This window comes from Biomphalaria glabrata, chromosome 12 (genome assembly GCF_947242115.1).
Source record: "Biomphalaria glabrata chromosome 12, xgBioGlab47.1, whole genome shotgun sequence".
NCBI classification, from domain to species: Eukaryota; Metazoa; Mollusca; class Gastropoda; family Planorbidae; genus Biomphalaria; species Biomphalaria glabrata.
In genome coordinates, this window is record NC_074722.1 from 15533164 (window position 1) to 15541888 (window position 8725).

The window sequence follows — 8725 nt, forward strand, 5'->3', positions numbered from 1 at the left end:
TGTCTCGAAAGGCAATGGATGCGCCCAAATGAGTCACTGGTTTTGGCTTAATCTTGAGACGGGGCAGAATCTGGTGTGGCTAATCAAGCCAATTCTAGAACGGCAGACTTTGCCACAATTCGTACATGTGTATGCCTCTGATTTAGGGCTAGCAGACAGGGCAGCTTTCTTTTTATCCCTCTTGATTAAAGCCGCTTCAATTCTTTTGTTCTCAGCAAGGGTTGTCCCAGCACGCACAGTCTGTCTCCATGCAATCCGGTCTTTGGCTATGTTTTCCCACATACTTTCGCTGATGCCTGAGACTCTCATGTCTCGCTTGCAGACATCTCTATATGTTAGTCTTGGGCGGCCCTTGGGTCTGACTCCTTCCACAAGCTCAGCATATAAGATATCTTTCGGGATTCTGCCATCTGGCATGCGGGTGACATGTCCGAGCCAGCGTAATCTTCTTTGTGTCAGGAGAGCATACACGCTGTTCATATTGGCCAATCTTAAAACTTCCTGATTGGAGACATGGTCCCTCCAAGAGATGCCCATTATGCGTCTCAGGCAGCGCAAGTGGAAACTATTCAATCTGTGCTCTTGGTACATGTATGTTGACCAGCTCTCACTGCCATAAAGGAGAGTGCTCACAACACAGGCGTTGTAGACTAGGATTTTGGTCGCTGTGGTCAATTTACCATTTTCCCAGACGCGCTTGGAGAGTTTTGCCAATGCTGTGGTAGCTTTTCCTATCCTTTTTGTCAGCTCGATGTCTAAGTCTAGGTTACTGACAATTGTTGAACCCAAGTAGGTAAATTCCTGCACCACTGAAAGGGTGTGGTTCCCAATTTGTATTATAGGTATTTCTGCGACGTCTTGTGCCAGGATTTCGGTCTTGGAGAGACTTATAGTAAGGCTAAACTCTTGACAAGCAGCTGCTAAGGCGTTCACTAGCTTCTGTAGACCTCCTTGTGAGTGAGATACGAGTGCCGCGTCATCGGCAAACAGCAGCTCCCTTATCAAGATACGACGCCTTTTCGTTTTGGCTTTAAGACGTGCCAGGTTAAAGAGCCTTCCATCGGATCTGCTATGGATGTATATTCCGTCTTCCAGGGATTTAAAAGCACTGGATAGTAGGACTGAGAAGAAGATGCCAAATAGTGTAGGGGCCAGTACACATCCTTGTTTGACACCGCTCTTAATGGAGAATGGCCTGGAGGAAGAACTTTCAAACTGAACGGTGCCCTGCATATTTTCGTGAAAAGCTGACACTAGTTTTCTTAACTTATTTGGGCAGCCGATTCTCTCTAGTACAGCAAACAGACCGCTTCTGCTAACAAGGTCAAAGGCCTTGGTCAAATCAATAAATGCTATGAAGAGGGGCTGCTTTTGTTCTCTGCTCTTCTCCTGTAGCTGCCGAAGAGAGAAAATCATATCTGTTGTAGATCTACCTGCCCTAAAGCCACACTGCGACTCTGGATAAACACGATCTGCCAGGATCTGTAATCGCTTTAGTAATACTCTAGCAAAAGCCTTTCCGACTATGCTAAGCAGTGAGATGCCTCTGTAATTGTTACAATCAGAGCGGTCGCCTTTATTTTTATAAATTGTAACAATGTTGGAGTCTTTCAATTCCTGGGGGACCATTCCTTGTTCCCAGCACAAGCTTAGCAGTTCATGGAGTGGTTTGATTAGGGCATGTTTTCCAGCCTGAATTACTTCAGCAGGAATGCCATCTCCTCCGGGTGTTTTCCCATGTGCAAGCATGTCAATGGCAATGCTCAGCTCCTTTACTGAGGGCGTTTCGTCTAATTCCGTCAAAACTGGAAGTGATGGAAAGTTGGAAACAGCATTTGGTGAGATGGCGTTTTCAATCTGGTAGAGTTCTGCATAGTGTTCAACCCATCGTTCCATTTGCAGCGCACGATCGCTGATGATTGAGCCATCTTTTGACTTGAGCGGAGCACACTTGCTGGTGTGAGGTCCAAAGGCTTTTCTCATGCCCTCATATAGTCCTCTTATGTTACCACAGTCGGCACAAGATTGAATATCTTCGCATAGCTCCTGCCAGTATTTGTTAGCACATTGTCTCGCTACTCTTTGGGCATTGTTATGTGCAGCTCTGAGCCTTTTTAAGTTGCTTGGGGTGGGATCCTTCTTGTAGATTAGCATGGCTACCGCCCGCCTCAACCTGGGCAGCCCCCAGTCAGTTAGGTGCTGATCCGCCACATCCTGTCTGCTCTAATGGGTGCTTAGAGCTTAGTTTAAAACGACAAGTAGGCTGGAAACTTGCACCAAGCAACAAAAGAAGAAAAATTAAACTGAAAAAGAAAATCCCTGTCATGCGACTGGCCACTTGGAATGTCAGGACAATGTGTCCTGGTCTCACTGATGATCTAAGGCAGATCGACGATGCAAGGAAGACGGCAGCTATAAACAACGAGCTAAAAAGGCTACATATCGACATTGCAGCCCTGCAAGAAACCCGACTGGCCGAAAACGGCATGCTCCGCGAGACTGACTACACTTTCTTTTGGAAAGGGAAAGCACAGGATGAGACTCGAATACATGGTGTGGGCCTTGCTGTCAAGAACAGTCTTCTTCCCATGATAGTCCCTCCAGTTGGTGGCTAATAAGCATAAGTATGATGACAGCATCTGGAAAAGTCACTCTAATTAGTGCCTATGCCCCCACACTAAGCTCGCTTCAGGAGGACAAAGACAAGTTATATGAAGACCTCAAAGAAGCCATTGCAAACATTCCTCAAAAAGAACATATGATCCTTCTAGGTGACTTCAATGCCAGAGTAGGATCAGATCACACTACCTGGCCAGACTGTCTTGGGCTTTTTGGAATCGGAAAGATGAATGAGAACGGACAAAGACTGCTTGAATTCTGCACATACCATAAGCTCTGCATTACCAACACATACTTAAGAACAAAACCACAGCACTGTGTCTCATGGAGGCACCCTAGGTCTGGGCACTGGCACCAGCTGGATATGATACTGACACGAAAAAAGGACATTGGAAATATACTGCTGACACGTAGCTAAAAAGCGCGGATTGTGATACTGATCATACTTTAGTGTCCTGCCGGACAAGACTGCTGCCAACTAAGATCCACACATCACAGGGAAAAAGAAAATCACGCCTGAATACTACTAGCACAAAAAATCCTGATCTTTGCACCGAATTTGAGAACAAATTAGAGGAAGCTTTTAAAAACTTCTCTGTGACTGAGGTAGAAAAAAGCTGGACGTTTATGCGTGATACAATCTACCAAACATCATCACTGGTCTTTGGAAACAAAACCAAGAAAAGCGAAGACTGGTTTGAAGCTAGTCTACCAGAAATGGAAACTGCCACTACGAACAAGAGAGCAGCCATGCTAATCTACAAGAAGATAGATAGATAGATAGATAGATAGATAGGTAGATAGATAGATAGATAGAGATAGATAGATAGATAGATAGATAGATAGATAGATAGATAGATAGATAGATAGATAGATAAATAGATAGATAGATAGATAGATAGATAGATAGATAGATAGATAGATAGATAGATAGATAGATAGATAGATAGATAGATAGATAGATAGATAGATAGATAGATAGATAGGCAGGCAGGATGGCAGGATGGCAGGCAGCCAGACAGACAGACAGACAGACAGACAGACAGACAGACAGACAGACAGACAGACAGATAGATAGATAGATAGATAGATAGATAGATAGATAGATAGATAGATAGATAGATAGATAGATAGATAGATAGATAGATAGATAGATAGATAGATAGATAGACGAGAATTTAAAAAAGCAGGTTTATCAACCTTCGGCAAAAAATATATATATAAATAATGTTGGTGGCTTTTCTCTTCACAGCTAGGGGGTCTGATGCGCTGTAAGCTTCGCCAGTGGGGCTTGGGACGAAGCCCCGACGCTAAGCGTTTTCTTGCATTCTTCACTGCAGAAACACATTCCCCTAATATCTAAGTGTGACTGACAATATAAGCACAAGTGGTTTAAGTATATCTTTATTAGGCGAATATTATCTTCATGTTAAGCAAGACCTCTTGTAGTAGGCCTTTTTTTTTGTCAGCATAAGACATCAACAGAACTTCGTTTTGCTACAGAGCTACAATTCAAAGCTCTAAACAAACAAATTTCGGACGACGGAGGAGAAATTAAGTGGGTCAATTAGATTCTACTTTAAATTTGTTGGCATTTTTAGGATTCAATCATAAATTGTGAATTATAGTCTCAAATTTATTTATACAATAGAAAAATATCAGATTGAGTAAAGGTTGGGCAAAGGCGAATAGGAAAACAATATTTGGGTTCAGAAATCATCTCAATTGCTACTATTATAATAAACAATTTCTTATGAATTCTAAATTTTCCAAAACAAAGTCTTTCTTAAAATAAATATGATAATCTCATGTGCAATTACATAAACTCTGTCGCCATATTTGACTATTCAGTTTTAAAACGTCATTTTTTTCTCTGAAAAGGGGAGGGGCGGTAGAGTGAAAACGATTAATCGTCGCTCCTTTTTTATAATTTCTGCTAATGATTGCATTTGGCATTAAAGAATAGGGGTGGGGCGACTCGATATAACATTTTAATTTATTGTATATATAAACTATATTAGTAACAGAATCTTTTTTTTTTACTTTTGTAATTTGTTAACTAAAATACAAGTGGAAAAAATATTGGTTTGCCCGATGGGCGGAAGACGATTGCATGTATCGCCCCTCCCACCTGTGACAACATTTTTCATTTCCTAATGATACAATTTGAGATAAGAGTGTGGTGCGACATAACATACTAATGGGTTCAAGCTTCTATATATAGATATTCAACTAATTTTGTTCACAAACTATGATTTCTCCATAAAAATAGAACCCCCCCCCCCCCACACACACTTAGAGGCTATAGTGGGTAGGGCAGTCGATGCAATCGCCCCCCCCCCCCCAAACCGTTTCGGCTAAGAAACCAGAGGGGAGCGACATAATACAAAAAATATATAGTAATTCAACCTATTTTGTTTACAATTCTTATTTCTCCAGACAAATAGGACCTTCCCCCAACTCAAAGGGTTTAGATGGTAAGGGCAGTAGGTGTATTCACCCCCCCCCCCCCCGGCCACCCAATCGGCCAACAGGGGAATGATAATATATAGATCGGTTAAAATATCAATAACAAGTTTTAATCATATAGATTGATTCTGTTAACATGATATGATTTCTACAAATAAATTGGACCGCCCCTCCCCCCAACTTGAAAGGTTATGGCTGGGGGTGGGAATGATGCCATCGCCACCTCCCCACCCCACCAAATCGGCAAACATACAAAGGGGTCGAAATAATCTAAAAATAGGTTGAAATATAAATAATTAGTATATATTAATAACATAATTAATAAATTCGTATACAAATTGTGTGATATCTTTACTAAAATTTGTCCGCCACACCCCACAAAGTTGGGGGGGGGGGAGGGATCACCCGAGGAAGGGGGGCGATGACCCCTATCGCTCGCCCTCCCTGGATCCGCCAGTAAACTCACTATGTAAGAAGGAAAAAGATGTTCATTCTTATGTACATTAATCGTAACGATGAGCTTCACCTTGTACTGGAAGCAAGCAAGCATTGAAGTAGAAAATACATTTGGAGCTATCCAACCAGAAATCCTTTAGTTCAACAGCCGATGAAGTATTGTAGATGACAGTTTCTAAATATTGATATATATGATGATTTTCCAAAAGATGACATTCAAACAGAAATACTATGACTGAAAAGAGATTTAAAGGCAGTAAAAGATATTCTTAACTCAACCTAAGGACGGTCCCAAGCCCGGCGGAGAAAGGAGGGTTGGGCGTAGGGCTAGCTACCCTACCATGTAGAAAAACCACTAGCTACAGAAACACCAAACAGCAAATCAACAGAAGTCAAGGACATGGGAGAGGATGGACCTCCAGCTGGAAGGTTTATGATGCATGTCAGTGAAAGCCAGAGTCCTCTGGAAGCTGACAGGCCGAAGACCATCGTCTCCACCAGGACCACCACCACCATCGGTACATGGAACGTCCGAACCATGTATGAGACTGGGAAGACAGCGCAAGTGGCAGCTGATATGAAAAGGTACAAGCTCACCATCCTAGGAATCAGTGAGTCAAGATGGACTGGTTCCAGGCAGAAAAGATTGACTTCGGTGGAGCTACTTTTATACTCAGGACATGAGCAAGAGGCGACACGCACTCAGGGAGTAGCCCTGATGCTGTCTAAGCAGGCTCAGAGAGCACTTATTGGATGGGAAGCACATGTACCACGGACCACGGATAAAAAAAAGACATTCTTGAAGAAAATATCAACTGACAGTGCACAATTCATATGCCACTAAGACTTTAAAGAATATCTCTGAATCATTTAACAAGCCTTCAACCGTTTCTTACCATCTGCATATGTTTAGCGTCATGCGAATAAGGATTTTTAAAATTAAAATCTTTTTGAGTCAGAGGAACAAACGACACTTTCACAACGTGCAATTTATTAAAAGTGAAATCGTTAAAGACAATATCTTTGATCATTTTAATGATAAACTTTCAAGTTTGAAATCCAGAAAAAAAAAATAACAGTGTAATTTACTTATGGTTGCATTGTTGCAAAAGTAACCTATAGATCAATGGCAATGTCTGTGATTCTGGAGATTAATGATGAGTGCAGAGTTTGACACGACTACGCAAACCCAGTGAACTAAAGATAAATAGTAATCATGCATTTTAAAGTTGTTCAGCAATCAAATAACGTAGGTAAATATAAACAATATATATATACAGGGCCGCCGCTACCTATTGTGCAATGTGTGCATTGCACGCAGGCGGCCGAATGTAAGGGGCGGCCAAATCATTCCCAAGAATCATTTTTCTTTAAATTTTTGGTTTAATAATAAAAAAAAATTAGTTAAATATTTTATTTAAATTCTAATGATTCCATTATCCTTTGAAAACTTGGGGGGGGGGGGGGGGGAATATTTTTACAAAAAGAAGTTATTTTGGAAACTAAAGAAGAAAAAAAAAAGCGACGCGCGAGGGTTTCCCATGGGTTTTTCCATAAGCGTCGACTCTTTCCTGACCTTCAATTTTCGCGGGTTGTTTGCAATATTTGTTTCGAGTTGAATACCCCGCCACTGTAGTAATTAGAATTTTAGAAAGTCAATTTTAAAACATTGTCAAGTTGTATCTCGAATGGGGGGGGGGCACAACTTCCTGACAAAAAGGGGTGTTATAGTGTGTGTATGTTTCCTTGGCGGCGGTAAGAAGAGGTTAAACGGTTGATTGGTGGTTATGCATTTAAGATGATGAAATTATCATAATGCAAATGTAAACTTCAAACAATCTTGAGACCATGAAAAAGTATAGACGTTATTTTGTGGTGAGCTAGATTTGGTTTAAATATCAGTAAATTTCATTAATATTTCTACCTCAAATTAAATCTGTGAAAACTGTAATAACAGATATATTGATTTTTTGTTCACATAAGAACTTTGTTCAAGTTATTTAAAACTTATTTAGTAAAAATATAAAACGCCTTCATTGGTTCAGTTGTGCTAGTTGTTTGTAGCGACAAGTCAACGACCATCTAACAACAAGGAGATGGGGCAGCGAAAAAATGTTTTTTTTTTCAGTGTAATTTATTTGAATATTAGTAAAATTACATGTTCAGAAATTAAAATCTCTTAAGTAGGAGACGGCGTTTTATCTTCTAATAAGATCGTTTTAAATGTAGACCGCTTTTTGCGAAGCGCTTGTGCAACAATATGGGTCAAAACGTTTTCAAGAAAACATTTTAAAACGTCTCCGCTAGTGTGATTCTTCTGGATTTTTTTTTTGTCTCAGTCGAATTTCTTCCGCCTATTACTCTTTATATTTTGTGTGACAAAAGACGTCGGCGACAGAGACGTCTTACCACGAAGAATATTTATTAAAAAGCTCACGCCCGTTACAGGCATATGTGCGCAACATGTATTCCTACCTAGAATGTCGCTCGCACGATACTATTATTATGCGTCCCCGACACATACACGCACCCATGTAACTCTTCTTCGGCTTCTCAAATGCAAGCAATGTTCATATTTCTACATTTATTTTGGTGTTTTGACATCTAAATAAAAAGATATCAATTTGATTTTTAACAGTAATCGTTTATCTCGCTCCTTTTGAATGTAGCGAAATGACAATAGACCTAGATTTATCTACTATGATTTTTTTTTTATTCGGATACGTAGTCGTAGGCCTATACTCGTGATAAATGAATAAGTGTAATTTTACAAATATAGGGCCTCTAAATATATAGGCTATATAAGTTCTGGTCTATCTAGATTAAATAAATAGATTCTGTACCGTGACTAGAGTTGAATGTAGAACTTCGAAACCTTGTCTGTTATTATAGATCTATATCTATTATTTCTATAGTATGGATCAATGGTGATACTAATACTAGTGATAGAGAGTGGGGTGGAAATAGGTAGCTTATACTAAAAATAGCATTTTCTTGACATTAGTGGGAGGAGCAAATAATTTATAGCGTTTATTAATACACATATTATAATGATATTTGTATTTAACATAATCTAGAGCATTAGAATCATCAAGTGACCGAGGAAATATTAGCTAATTTGGAATTGATGCTTGTATACTGTGATATACATTTCTTTTTATGGTTTTCATTTGGGTACTAC